At 51.4% G+C, this 14,775-nt stretch overlaps 1 protein-coding gene and 1 long non-coding RNA gene across 9 annotated transcripts in view; one reads left to right on the top strand and one right to left on the bottom strand.

Moving 5' to 3' along the window:
- LOC126541179 (uncharacterized) overlaps positions 1-14,775 on the bottom strand; it is a 283,735-nt gene that overhangs the window by 219,230 nt on the left and 49,730 nt on the right. The gene's annotated exons all lie outside the window — the stretch shown is intronic.
- LOC129387528 (uncharacterized) overlaps positions 7,318-14,775 on the top strand; it is a 179,468-nt gene continuing 172,010 nt past the window's right edge. The window contains exon 1 of the long non-coding RNA XR_008614689.2: positions 7,318-7,407. This is a non-coding gene — a long non-coding RNA (uncharacterized lncRNA). The remainder of the gene's footprint in view (positions 7,408-14,775) is intronic.

Raw genomic sequence — 14,775 nt, 5'->3', positions numbered from 1 at the left:
ATATACAGAACACCAGAACAACATGATCGAACCATCGCGGCGTGCCATATGGTTCAGGATGGTGCACAGTCTGTGTGTATATATATATATATACATATACCAGAGTTGTCGCGGACAGGCAAGTCTTCCCGGTATCCGATGCCTGTGAATTGTCGTATGCAGGGGCCCTATCACGTAAAACTATTCCAATATGTTTTTATTCCAATCTCCTGACGTCAAATTTGCGTAGCCGCCAACGCAAGCATCGGGCGGTCACTTGCAGAGTTGTCTGAACAGACAAATCAAATGCTCTCCTCGTTCATAGGAGGTCAATTTTGCTTGCTTGAAAAACGAATAACATTGCCTACATTGAGCGGCTTGTCCTATCTAATTGGCTGACAAGAGGCGAGGAGCACGCTCAAGGGGAGAGGGATTCGATGGGGCCGAGCCACTGCACTGAAAATCGGTAACTGGATGAAGAGGGTGGTGCCGGCGTCTGCTACTGGCCCGCTTTCCCTTACTTAGCTTGAGGTGGCTTGTCGAAAATCGCGGCGGCATGCAACGGAAGCATAAGAATGCCGCTAAAACGGATCCTCAGCAAAGAACAGTTCGCAGAACGAGGTCGTAAACGTGCCGAAATGGCTCGAAAACGTTACACGGCCATGCAAAAAGATTTATTACACGCAAATAAACCCATGCTCTCCGGCAGGCGCGAGTAGCCAGTGCCTGAGTGATCGGCGGCCGCCATCTTTTATTCCTTTCGGAACGGGGCAGCCTGCGGCTGTTCAGAAGAAAATTCAGTTTTGTTCGGCATATTAACGTTCCCTTAACGCGTACACGTCACTCTGACACGGTGCGTTTTTGCGGTTCCGTGACGTCGCGTGAGAGGCAGGTGAAGTGGGTGCAGCCCGAAAACTTTTGACCAATAGCCGAGGGTTAATGGCGAAAAGGCGTCGAATCAGAAATAACAATTCTTCTTTCGTTCGGTCAAATCATGCATAATCAGTGTGTGCACATCATATCAGACGGGGAGCTATTGCGGTTTCCGTGATGTCGCGTGACAGACAGGCGAAGTGGGGGTGGTCCAAAAAAAAGTTTTTGACGAATCGCGGAGGGCTGATTGCAGAATTGGAATAGAAAAGTTTGGAATAGTTTTACGTTATGGCGCCGCAGGTCACACAATCACAGAATAGTTTTAAGAACAGAGGGTCAATGTCCGAGTTTCGCGGCCAAATAGCCTCACCTTAATGGAAAAGAAACAAACAAACAAACAAAAAAAAACAATAACACGACGCTGCGGTTCTTTACGATCCAAAAACACGATCTCATTATGAGGCTCGCCGGGGGGGGGGGGGGGGGGGGGGGGGGAATTCGGATTTAATTTAGACGACCTGGGGTTCCTTAACGTGCGCCGAATGCGCGGTATACACGGACGTTCTTGCATTTCGCTCCCATCGAAATGCGGCCACCGCTGCGGGGATTCGATCTCGCGCCCTCGATCGCACCATAGCCTCACTTACTAGGAGGGAGCAATGAGCACTACCACTACTACTACTACTACTACTACTACTACTACTACTACTACTACTACTACTACTACTACTACTGCTAATCATAATAATAATAAAGAGAATTGTAGCAGAAAGTCCAAAGCCCCTATAGAGTCATCGCTAGAGGGCGCGGGGAGCAAACAAAGCGTAAGGTCCCTCGAGGGACTTTAACAAAGCGCAGCTGGGAGTGTTCACGTAACCCGAGAAGGTTCTTTTTTTTTTTTCGCGCATTGTATACGTGCAGAGCGACAGGCCTCTCCTACATAGAAGCTGAAACCCGCAGATGCTTCACGGCACGTCGCGTTTCGGTCAGGTTGCTTGCAGGGCGTGACGCTCCCGAACACGTCAACACGTCGTCGACTTGTCGCGACGCACACAGTGTGCTTGTGTACGCGAAGGACCGAGATAAAGAAAGAAGTCCATTTTGAGCCGCAATACAGCCCGCGTAACGAAGTATACAAAGCTAAGAAAGAAACCTGCAACGACGTCATGTATAGCTCTGCAGTCAACTCCATCTATAGCACACTGCCGTGAAGCGGATAACCGCCGTCGTCAGTGCCTACTGCGCTAATGTCTACTTCGTATACTAGATCGGACCAGGAAAATATTGACGACAAGGTATGCGATTCTTATCGGCACGGCGCACCCTGTAGATCGCCGTGCGAGGTAAGAATGTACACCAGGGCGCGGGTCATCGAACCGACGCCGTGTCAGTGCGCGGGCACTGCGTAAAGTCATGACCGTCTCCGCAGATATACGGCACATCCCACCCTCAGCCGTCAAAGAAGTAAAGCCTAACATACCAACAGTATCAGTTGCGAACTAACCTCGATCCTTAGAGGAGCCGCTTTCTTTTCGGCAAGCGGAGTCGACGAGCCGATAAAGTATGTACCCGTCGTGCATGGTCCGGGTAATTGTGAAGACACGTACACAGTAAATGCGCGGCCGACCCCAGACCGGCTTTTATACCCTACGGAGGATTACTAATGTATTTGCGGTCAACGATTCTGTTATGTGTGTATTAAGTAACAGTTCTCCCCCCTCTTCTTCATTCCCCACTACGGGATAGCTCGCCAAGCGGTCGAGGGCAGGGCGCCTGAAACGTGGGCGAGATTACGTAGGGCTTCGCGATTTTACAAGCACCGCGGACCCGCCGAGCACAAAGCGCCCGGCACGTATTATATATAATCGGCAGCGACGCTGTAGACCGCACGACTCTGAACTATCAAGCTAGCTACACGCACGCGGTGCGAGATGCCCTGGCATCTCGCACCATGTTGAGTAAAACAGGGTGAACGATAAGTTCATTTTGTCTTGACACATAAATGTCGCAAAATTAAACGCAACCCGGAGTGATATTAAATCGCAGCCCTGCGGCATTCAGAGTGAGGAATGTAAATTCCACAGAACGCACTTAAGGTCAACAAATACCCGCAGCCGCTGCGGACTCCTGAGAGCGAATGATAACCTCCTGCTGAATTAACAGATATTATTTTCAACTATTATATTACCATAAGTGTTCATGCTCGGCTTCGTTTAAGCCACAACTGGAATTAGTTCATTGCCTAAAAAAAAAAAAAAGCACAACAAGACGATGCTAAAGTATGCTCAAAGTGGAAAATTACTGTATAACAAATTTGGCCTTAGATCCATTCAAAAAGTGCTGATATAACGCAGACAAAAAGAAAGGAAGAACGAAAGAAAGAAAAAGAAAAGAAGAACTAAAGAACGCTAGACACGTGCGCATTTCCTTCGCACAAATACTTTTTTTTGTTTATTCTTCATTTTTTTCACTACTTGCTTCGCGCCATTAACGTAACGATGCAGGGCTAGCTGCACTTTCGAGACGCTTGAATGGTGCAAATAATTGGTCTTGTTTGATCCAGATCACGGCGTGTACCTGTCGTTCGACAAAAAGCACGTGAGGCAAACCGTCGCCATAATGCTCACGCGCACAAAAAATCATGCTTCCACAGTGCAGCGTGTGGGAGGAGGACCGCGCTGTTCTACCTTTCTTTTTCTTTTCTCTCTTTTTTTTTTCCGTAGGTGGCGTCCACGACTGCAGCCGCGTCAACTGCAGCCGCGTCAATTGTCAACAGCTGACAACCGAGGCTTCTGCACACAACAGCGCTCCTTCCGTGAGCGCCACGCAAAAGGGCGAGCTAGGGCCCGTGATGGTGCCTCGTGCCATTCGACATTGTATACCTGTGCCACCGCCTGCGCCCAACGAACACCCGAAGACGGCTGACTTCCTGTCATGTCCTCAAGTATACAATCTTGCGTAATAGACCATAACCTTCTACAAGCTTTGAATTCTATCGACTTCGATATCTCGCTCAATGCTCGCTGATAAAAGGATAAGGCATCGAACTGCGCGTTAACGACGTTTATTTCCTCTCTACTGACGATACTTCCATCTTCAATGGCGCGACATGATTTTGACGGCTTCAGCATCACGCCTCCGATGGTGCCTTCTTTAAACGCGAAGGTTTTCTCTGCGAATCTCGCCGCGTTTCGCGACAGCGGGTGCTGCCGCCTGGCTGTTCTCTTGGCGAATATAGGCCAACCAATCACAGCGGAGAACGCGCGCCGCTGGGTTCCTCGCAGCACCACCAGATAGCGCTCGGCCTATTAGCCTCTCTTGCAGAGAGGCCGATTAGCTTCTCTGCAATGCCTGAATAATGCCTTCCGTGTCCGTTTGTGCGGACATTCGATAAACACAAACTCCTGCTTCGAGCCTGTACGCGCTCGCACAAAGCTTCGCGGTATCGTAGCTTCCAACTCGTTCGATCTGCTGCATTCCTTTTTTTTTGTCGTTGTTTTACTTCCTGGAACTTACGCAGCCACCGCCGTTATTAGCCTTACGTAATGATGTTTACCGCGCCCGAGCAGTCACGCGCAACTTTGCACCTCGAAACTTCCGCATAGCGCGTGCGGGTTTCTCCGGCAACTGGTAAGGAAGAGGGACAAATCGCACTAAGAATTAAAAAATAGAAAAAAAACGCCGTCTTCTATATGGTCCCCGAACGGTGATCTCTGTACGTCTACTGCACACACCTTGGTCGGCGGTCACCTATAGCGAAGGTGGTGAGGTATACGTGGCAAGGGGCCAGTAACCGCTAATTGCCCGGGAAACCTATACCTACACTCACCCGAGGGGAAACGACAAAATGGCACCGCCAAGAAATGGCTTCAGTTCTACAAGGGTCTCTATACCGACGTGCGCGGCACGGCAGGCACTTAATGGCACTCAATCGTTTTAACGCGTTTCATAATGATTATTTTTTCCCCATTGCCGTAAGTTCCGGATGGCTTGTTCGTGCAAAACTGATTCCACAGACTTTTTCAAGGAAGGACAAATCTGCGACGGCGAACACGACATCGACGCACGCACGCATTAAAGCCGTGGAGGTGTTGGAGCCCCGTCCAAATATCTAGACTGTCTCTCTTCGCTCTCCTATACACCTTTCACCACGAATGCGCGCAGGTTCGCGTAAAGTGCATCAGAGACGCCGCCCAATGTGACGCAAATCGGGAAGAAACGAAACAAACCTATAGCTCGGCGCCTCTCCGCAGCCGAAACGATGGCGCGCGAATGCGATCGAGGCCATTAACAACGCTGACGCGATCAACACCGAAGGCGGTGTTGGGAAAGCTCGGCGCTAGAGACCGCGTCAGCGCGAACCAAGACGACGACAAACAAGTCCCCGGACAAGCGGCGACACGCCCTCCGTCATTCTTGCAGAAGTGTCGATCGCACAGCTTCCCTCATGAGTGTACACGCGTGAGGGAAAGATGCGTGTCCAAAAGAAGTGCGCGTGCACACAGACAAAAGGGAAAACGTTGTAGGTGCCAAGTGGGGATGCCCGGATGACTCTTTAATATGCTTTGTCGGACGAGTTTGATTAGACGGAAGTTCCGTTTGAAAAAGGCTCTGAGGTAGCGCTACGAAAAGAAAAAAAAAAAGCATACTTTGCATCAAGGAGAATTCTACTACGATCGAGTGGCCGAAACTCTTTTTGACGACGACTGCACCCTCGGGATCTCGTCATTCGCACGAGAGCAGCACAAAGCTACAAACGAAAAACCCGCATACGGATTTCTCAGAATGAGAGCTCGGCTGTTGGAGAAAAATTCGTCTGGCGGTCCCGGGATATCGAACGGCGGCCTTGCCGGGGCGGTCGCTTTCGACAAGGAGACACCGGAGCATGCATTCGAGAGGCCAAAGCCAATAAAGCTCTACACTGAGTAGAAAGGTAATCCACAATATAAAGTATTTAACTATATATATACATATACTTCGTGCATACACCCCCCCCCCCCCCCCCCCCCCCGCGCGCAAGATTCAAATCATTACGCCCCAGGTAACCGGTGATCGAAAACACATTCGCCTTTCCCTCTCGAACTGCTCGCGGGTGCACACAGGCGTTCCTTCTTTCCTTTCTCTCCGACCAATCGACAATGGCTGCACCGCATAGGCGGAACGCAAGCAAGCGCTGCCGCTCGCGCGCTCTGACGTACGCACGGCTTCTCGGTCTCACGTCGGCGCGTGCCGTTCGAAACAGGGGTCAGGCCACGAGGAAATGCGAGCGCCTTCCCGCTGCGCTCATGCACGGAGGAGAGGCGGCATGGAAGTCGCGGTGTATACATGCAAGTCCAGCTGCATGCTACATAGTGTACGTTGCGTTCCACTTTGAACGCAAGTAGGTGCAGCCAGCACTAAATCAGTTTAGAGCGATGGACGACTCTTTTAAAACTCTTTTTTTTTCTTTTTCATTCATTTGGTGAAATGGGGTTCCTTATTATAGTGGAGAAAATATAAGCAACGCTGCTCCCCCCCCCCCCCCCCCGCTTCGCCACACACATTTCTTTTTATTTCGCGCGGGAACGCGTGTGACGTCACAGATTTCGCACAGTGCTTTCTGCTATTTTGGCCATCTCGGCGCAAGAAAAGCTTTCAAAACTTCCTATAGGTTGAGCCTTTGGCTTCTTCAGAATGCAAGTATATATAGCCCTTTGCTGTCAAATGCATGATGTCACGACAAGCTGGTGCGGGAAGCTCCGGGCGGTGCCGCCACCCATCTTTCGGTTTAAACGTATTTTCGGGTTTAACCAAGCCTGCTCTCACACGGTAAAAACTGACCTTTTTTTGTAATTTACTAACACAGCTAAACCTTACATTCTTCCTTAATGTTCATTAAGCGTTTACTGTTTTATTATTATCAAAGCGAAGCTTTCTTTGCCTCCTCTCCCGATTCTCCGGGCGCCGCTGCTGCTGTGGTCTTGCTCGCGAGCGCCGCTGGTGTTTCGTGCAACACCACCAGATGGCGCTCGCCTCCACGCATCCACACTGATTAACAGTGGAGGAAAAGAACTAGGAAGCTTATCAGCAAATATGCGGCCTGTAGGGCGGGCAACACAGCAACAAAGAAGGTCAAGCGGAAAGTCAGAGAGGCTGAAATAATCTCATGGGTGGCGGCAATGGAAAGGAAACCTGCCACGAGTAACTACTTAAGAGGAAAAAAAAAAGCAATCAGGAAAGAAACAATTTATGATAACTCAAAGGGAAGCTCATTACTTTTCGAAGCGAGATCGGGATGCCTTAGAACACGCACCTATAAAGCGAGATATAAGAAGGAAGAAGAAGCATGTGCTTGCTGCGGTAAAGCTAGGGAAACGACGGAGCATGTTTTATTAGAACGTGAAGACGTCTACCCAGCGGTCGATTTAGGCACCACTGGTCTCCTTGAAGCCCTTGGGTTCAGCGGGAGCAATGGTAAAGCAAACATGTCCGCAATAGGCATTAGTAAGAGGCGATTGGAGGATTGGTGGAAGAAAAGTAGGGAAACGACAAAAGACGGAGACGTACAAAAGCACAGTCCGCAATAGGGGATCAGAGAATTTTGGGCGTGGTAGTTCATAGTGTATTTTTCTTTTTTCATTGTTTAACCTAGGTAGGTCATTAGGCAGTATAATAGCAAGAGCTTGGTGGCGCAACCCACCGCCCCGTTCCAAAGGGGACGCTCATAACATCCATCACGGCCGGCGCCGCCGCGGCAGCGTTTCACGGTTTGCGCGTATGGCACGCGCTGTGCCTGCTTTCCTAAGCGACGAAAATGCAGGTGCTGGGCTGTGGAGGTCGCGTGATGGGCTGTGATAGTGTGAACACTACAGTCGTCCACAGCCTGGCGAGGGCGCTCGCTGCTGGCGTCTCAACGCCGTGCTAGCCACGCATGCAGAAGGAGCACGTAAACACGCACCAGCAAAATGACTACAAAGCGTGCGCTCTGCGTCGAGGGCACCCAGGCCCGAAAGAAGCGTGGCGCTCAACAGCTGGAGCGTCCTCGGTACGCAGCGAAACGGGGAGCAGACCGCGAATGCACGTATACAATGTATACATATAATTATATAATTTTAAGGAATTGCGTAAAGCCACATAACTCAATTAACGTTGAACAATTCTGCCACGCCAACAAAGCACACAACATACAAAGCTTCGCTTACATCGATTGCCACAGTGCGTGGGATCCGCCAATGTATTATTATTATTATATTACATCTTTAGCGGAGATGAAACGGTCGCATTGATACAATTTTGAATGGCCATGTTCTCTTAGCCTCGAACTTGAATGAGTTCGATGCGTGTTACGTACGCCCTTGGTTTATAGCTACATATCCGCGACATTTTTCATTCAGTGCCAGGGATGGAGTGCGGGGTGGGTGTACGAACCGCAATGTCTGGCAGGCTTCCAGCAATCCTTAATTCATTGTTTTTTTTTTTTTCTATAGTGCCGATCGGGTCGCGCTTTGCCGCTGCGGAAACTATGAGGGGTGCAAAACCTCCAGCAATTATTTCATCTTCGTGTCCGTTCCTTCGGCGGCTCTATGACGTCAGCCCGCGACTACGAGTAACTACACTTTGCCATCCACAGCGGCTCAATGGCTACGGCGTTGCGCTATACCGACCGCAAACGGTCGCGGCTTCGATCACCAAGCCGCAGAGGCCACATTTCGACGTGGCGGACTGCACGATTAGACGCTCGCGTATACTCAGATACGCGCGTTAATGTACGCCAGGAGGTCGAAATTCGTTCCCTTCCACGTCGCTTACAAGCTCGGGCGTCGAAGCCTCGCGAATCGATCAATATATACCGACGTCACTGTCAACGTTCGCGAGATTTTAGATTAGTCGCACGCGCGCACGGACACCGTAGCAAATAGTTGCATAAGGCACGGCATCCTGCGCACAGAACCACGGGCGTGCTGCATTTCGCGCATGGACGGACGGATGATCGCTGCTCGAAGAAGGAAAGTCACTCGGTTCGTGCTCCGACCGAGTATATACGCGGCAATCCCTCCACATTGGCGGTCGACAAAAAATTAAAGGAAGAAAGAACGCGCGGACGAACAAGCATTGTATAAACAAGACGAGGAGGAGGAAGCTGAATCGCACGGCTCTCGCGCGCACGGACCTCATGACGTGCAACGGGCCGGCGGTGGCCATATATGGGCTACAGGCGCACGCCGCAGTTGTCGCGTGACGCGCAAGAATGCGCTTTGCATTATATACGCGGACAGCTGGCACGCGCCCATGCTGTGTACGCACCGCTGCCGACGACGACCAACAGGGGCAGTTGCGACTTCCACGTGGCAACGCGCCGAGGCACGGCACACGCGTAGTACACGACAAGTTATCGTTCTCGAGAGATCGAGAAGAGGCGACTGATTCGTGAAGTTCGACTCGACGTATATACATATACAGCTCAAAGTGTTCGTGTTCCACCCAAGATTCCACGTTTCTACCAGAAAGCTCGCCTTTGTGCATATATCGTACGCTGCCAGCGTTTCCCCGTAAACATTACGGTTACATAAGCTGCCGGGAAGCGTGAGAAGCCCAGTCAGGTATCTGCTATCGCGTTCCACTCTTAAAGGCGAAGCTTAAGCGTCCTCCAAGCTTTTCTACACTATACGTATAAGGGGGCCCGGGGACGAATGACAAGTAAACTTAAAACAAATAGGAGTTACATTCCTGCCAAGCGGTAAGCCGGTGACCATGGCAGCGCAATTACAAATAAATCCGAGAAAGTAACATCGTGTTCGGTTCTGAAACCAAAAAAAGAAAGGAAAAGATAGAAATTCTGACAGAACCGATCTCAGCATGAGCGTCAACGTTAATGCGATTAGCCTTCAGATAATGTAGCCACACACCGCACTGCTGGCGACACTTCCATTTACATTCTGTATAATGCGGGAAGCATTGGCTAAGAATGCTAATCGCACTAATACCCACGCGGCTCCACAGAACACGGCGTCGTCTACACATTCGAATGCCATAAAGAACGCTTCACTGTATAAACGCGACCTACATACAAACCGGAGCCAGTTTTGTTCCTGGATGACAAGGTTGGGGTTCAGCATGTCTAGCTTAACCAACTTTTCAAGTGACGTTTTATAACTCCTGTAAGTGTTTCCTCTTAGTAGGTCGTACTCCCTTAGCCGCACGCTTTTATGCTTCCCCGTGTGCTAGGGGGTCAGGGCTCCAAGCTGTTCTTACAGCTTTTACCTGTCCTCCTCGTAACTTTTTCTTGTTGCGGAATAAAATTCAATTCAATAACAGAGCGAAGTGTGGCGCGAGTGCCTCGCTAATCGGGAGATCGCGATAGGCAGCGCGTGGATGACGCGTGGGCGCGGTTCACAGCAGCCGCCGCAGACAGACTTCTGCTCACGCAGCGCTTTGTTTCCATATATCTGTGAACGTATCTGTGCAAGCGCTCGCCGCATGCCATCGGTGAACAGACGACGGCGCGCTACTCTGCATGGCGCCATCTCGTTCCGGTCGTCGCGGCGGAGTGCGTCTTGTGCAGCACTACGCTTTTCTTCTCGCACCTTCGTAATGCACTCCACCTCCGCTTTCCGCCTCATGGTTCCGCTGCACCTTCCTCCTCCACTTTCTCTCCTCGCGCTCTCTTCTATATCGCAGTTTTTCATGCTCCGCGTTCACTCTTCCATCTTTCGATGTGCTCGTTCACTCGGTTAAGCCGAGGACGCCTACGATTAACGCAGGAACGGGCGCCTAAGAGTTGAGCTCTAAAATAACGCCATGCGCACCTACGTAAGGTCGCCACGTGCTGAAGGACAGAGATACGCATCGATACGGCAACGCACAAGCACGGCCGCCCCGAGCGTGTCTGCGCCGAGATACTACATACGCATAGATAGCATCTATGCGAGCACTTCCGCATCAACAGGGTACATGCACACACGGCGAATGCACGACGCCTTATTATTAATCAGGGCAAACCAGCGCGACGCGAGGACACGCTCCAATGTATTACGACCGGCTCGGGGCAGGAATCGCGCTGCCGCCTGTTTACACAAACACGAGCGCGGGTTGTGCGTGTCTCGACCTCCGATGGCCTCGCAATATTCGGGAGGGAGCGCGCGACCAGTATACACTTGCCGCTGATCAATCGAAACGGAGAACTAGCAGTGGCGCGTGCTATAAGATTACGCATGAGGCGTCGCGGAGAAATAACAATAAAAAAAAATGAACGAGGAGGTAACAAATAACCGAGTGATCGAATTTACGCGTAGCGCGACCGCTTCCTTGCGGCCGCGATCCGAGAGAAAGTTCGGCTGGCAAGCGGCCAACGAGCTCGTGTAGTCGTTTGCACAAACGCGCGCACTGGTAGTGGCGTTTATCGGCACTATATCGCGTGCAGGGACGGCTTATACGCGGCAGGGCAATGCGGCCACGCAGCCGTCTATGACTTTGGCAGGCTTGTTATCGCATGCTGCGTTAAAGGTTCAACGCATACATCCGTAATAATTATTAAAGGACACACACAGATCCACAAAAACTAACGCTGTTAAAGGGACACTAAAGGTTACTATTAAGTCAACGTGCACTGTTGAAATACCATCCCAGAAACTTCGAAACGCTTGTTTCGTGCCAAGGAGAGACTTACTTTAAGAGAAAATGCGTTCTGAAGCGTCCGCGTACCTCTAGCGCAGTTCAAATCGCCCGCCCTCCGATCGAGGAGTACTGACATCATGGTCTCATAGTGACGTTGCGCCATCGGTGAGTAGGACGGCGTCCGCAGACGGCGCTACGTCTTTTCTGCGCAAAACGCAAACGCGCGGCAAGAAAAAGAGCCAAGACAGAGCCGACAGCAGAGCGAAAGCGGGAGTGAGGTGGCCAGCGGAAGGAGAAACGCGCGACCATAAGCTGGTACTTCATTCTATGACGCAAACTTCGACGTTCGTCGCAATGGACCCTGACAACGACAGATTGGCTCGCGATGCTGGGCTCAACTTCAGCGATTTGAGCACTGACGAGCGCGACCTGCTGCTGAGGGCTCGCGCAGCCGGCGTCGTTGCGTTCTACGACGGCGGCCTCGACACCGACTCTCCGGAGCGGGAAAGCAACGAGGGCTTCCCACGATATCACATGGACGTGGCATTCTCGCTGCTTGTTCCAAATGAAAGTTTCGCGAGCCAGCAGAACCCGCACAGCACGACGCGATAACGAAACTACTGAAACTCCAAAGGGTGCGCGGCGCAGAGTCGAGCGCGCAGAGTCGAGCGAAAACGAAACCTTTCGACTACCCATACTACTGAAGGGTAACGTCAAAATATTATTTTTTCTTAGAATCGAATAGACGTAGACAAGTAGCATTTTCCTCCGTCTTATAATCGAATGAAATGATATTTTTAATACGAGTAGTTGAGTATTAGTAACACAAATTATGAGGAGTGCTTTCGTCATCGGGCCAGTACCGGAATGTCGCTGGGGGGTCTCAAATCGTGTCATGCATTTACCTCAATTTCTCGGTTACTAAAGCTCTGTTGGCGATTATATTGACGCCTTAGACGTTCTAGAACATTGCTCTACCACTTTAACTTGACTTTCTGGTAACCTTTAGTGTCCCTTTAAAAGCTGTGCAAGGCACGTATACCAGTACCACAAAGAAACCCTCAGCACTGACGTCAGAACTCTTCTGGTATATCGTTGAGAAGGTGATTGTCCCGCGCGGCTTCAGAAGAAAGCCGCACTTATTGGCCCAAGGTTTTGCTGTCTATACAGCGAATGGACGGCAGGACGCTCATAAATGTGGCACGTTTTTCACATCAGAAATATAGGCAACGCTCTTACGTCACGCAAGCTAGCTGTCATAACCGCAGCACTTTCATCGTCCCAATCGCGAATCTTCCAATAAATTCTTCCTAGCTCTCTCCCAATTTCTATTAAGAAAGGTCAAACGAACGATGTGCTTATTGGAAAAAAAAAAAGAAACACTTTAAGATCTATGAAGTCACTGCAAGCACACCGAGTATGACCGGCTTAGTGAAGGAAGAGGGGCGACTGTTCAGCGGCCAGGCTTTTGACAACAGGCAGACGGCTTCTCGCTCAAAGTGCGCACCATTGGTGGTGATTTATACACACTCGTGGTGCGCATGATTCTGCCGTTACGGGACCGACGTTTCGCTTGCTACGATTGGCGTAAAGCAGCAAGTGCAGATATGATTATCTACAGTGACGATTGGCGTGAAGCACCCAGTGCAAATAGGATTGTCGAAAAACCACGCCCAATCAGCAAGGGGTGTCTCAGGCTGTTTGCGTGCGGGACAGGGGGGGGGGGGGGGGGGCGCCTTCCGCGAAGTGTGCGAGTCGAGAGGAGGCCCTCCTTCGTCGAAGCAAACGGGACCCCCGGTGTGCCGCCAGCGGAGGATAGCGCGTGCAACATCACCTAGAAGAGAGGGAGGAGCCGCTAATCACCGACCGGACTCGGTTAGACACCATGTGACGTTGGCGTGAGCAAAATCCCGCCGACGATTGCAACGGGCCTATTTAAGCGGCCCCGCAATGTAGATTCTCTTCGTTCTTTCCTACTTTGTTACCATGAAATGAACAGTGCAAGTTTCGCACTAGAAATCGTTTAGCCGCCCTCCTTGTTCGCGATGGTCTCCCGGACGCCTGTGGCCTGCCGACAACGCCACGCCGGTCAAGGTCCAAGTAGCCGGCGTGGCAACAATTGGTGCCAGCCGGTTACGCTACCCTGAGTCCCAGCAATGTAAAATACTTTCTCTCCCTGAAGATAGAGTCGTAGCACGTTGCACAACGAAGGTGCACTAGGCACACACGTGCACACCGTTTTATCGAGCAAAGAACCTTGTCGCAAGGTCACACTCTGGGTGGAGCGTCAGTCAAGGCAGATCGAGTGCTGCTACAAGGCCGCTCTCCAGCGCGTTCGATCCCTACGGAGATAAGGCGAGCAGCCACGACGACGAGCGTTAATCATCGCTATGTAATCAGACGTAGGTGATACTTAAGTTCTAACAGATACAATGTGCTAAGGTGGGACTTCCCGTTCCAAAACAGCTCAAGACACACGGAGCCTTCGCATAGGACCATCCTATACAGTGTCCTTTTTAACGCGCACCCTAGCATTCTTGCACTGCGTTCCCAGAGGAATGCGGCCGCTGCGCGTGGCTGGGAATCGAACCAGGGACCTCGTGCTCAGCAGAAGGACGCCACAGGCATGCCGAACCACCACTTTGGGCTCTGGTGTGTTTGTAATATCGCGGCTATATATTAGGACCCATAAGTGTAAGGCTATAAGCGCGAACACAACGGTAATAGTGCACGAATCGACCGATATCATAGCGACGCAGCGAGATGTGGCAACCGGCGCCATCTGTCTCGTTGCTGCCCCGCGCGACGGCCTCGACCACCCGCTTTCCATGCTCCCTTCGGCCTCCTCTCTCTCTGTCTTCCGTGGCTGCCCCACGGGAGAGAACCAGCCCGTGGCAGACCGCGAGCGAGTACCTCCAAAGGCAATTTAATCGCTTCCAAGAAATGCCTTGGCGCGGGCGCGTGTGAATGAACGATGCACGCGTGCATGCCGCAACGTAATCGAGCATCAACGAGACGCACACATACACACGCATGGAAGAGAGCGAGTACCCGCGTAAATACGGCGTCCACCCTTTGGCGCTGCCAAGTTCAGGGGGCCACGGACGAGGCATCGTCGCGTAACCTGGCAGCTGTATAGCTGATCGGGCCGATCGCGATAGATAATTACGCGGCTCGCTTAACCCGCAACCCTGGCATACACAGGGGACGTACCGTTGCCTCATCGACTCAAAGCGCGAAATAGTCTCGATGGCACCGCGCAGCGAAACGAATGCTGCAGGTCGCGCTGGTTGGCCAGGAACGAGAAGCGAGAGAGTACGACAGGGCGTG

This window comes from Dermacentor andersoni, chromosome 2 (assembly GCF_023375885.2).
Source record: "Dermacentor andersoni chromosome 2, qqDerAnde1_hic_scaffold, whole genome shotgun sequence".
Classification (NCBI taxonomy): Eukaryota; Metazoa; Arthropoda; class Arachnida; order Ixodida; family Ixodidae; genus Dermacentor; species Dermacentor andersoni.
This window is presented reverse-complemented; position numbering and strand designations above follow the sequence as displayed.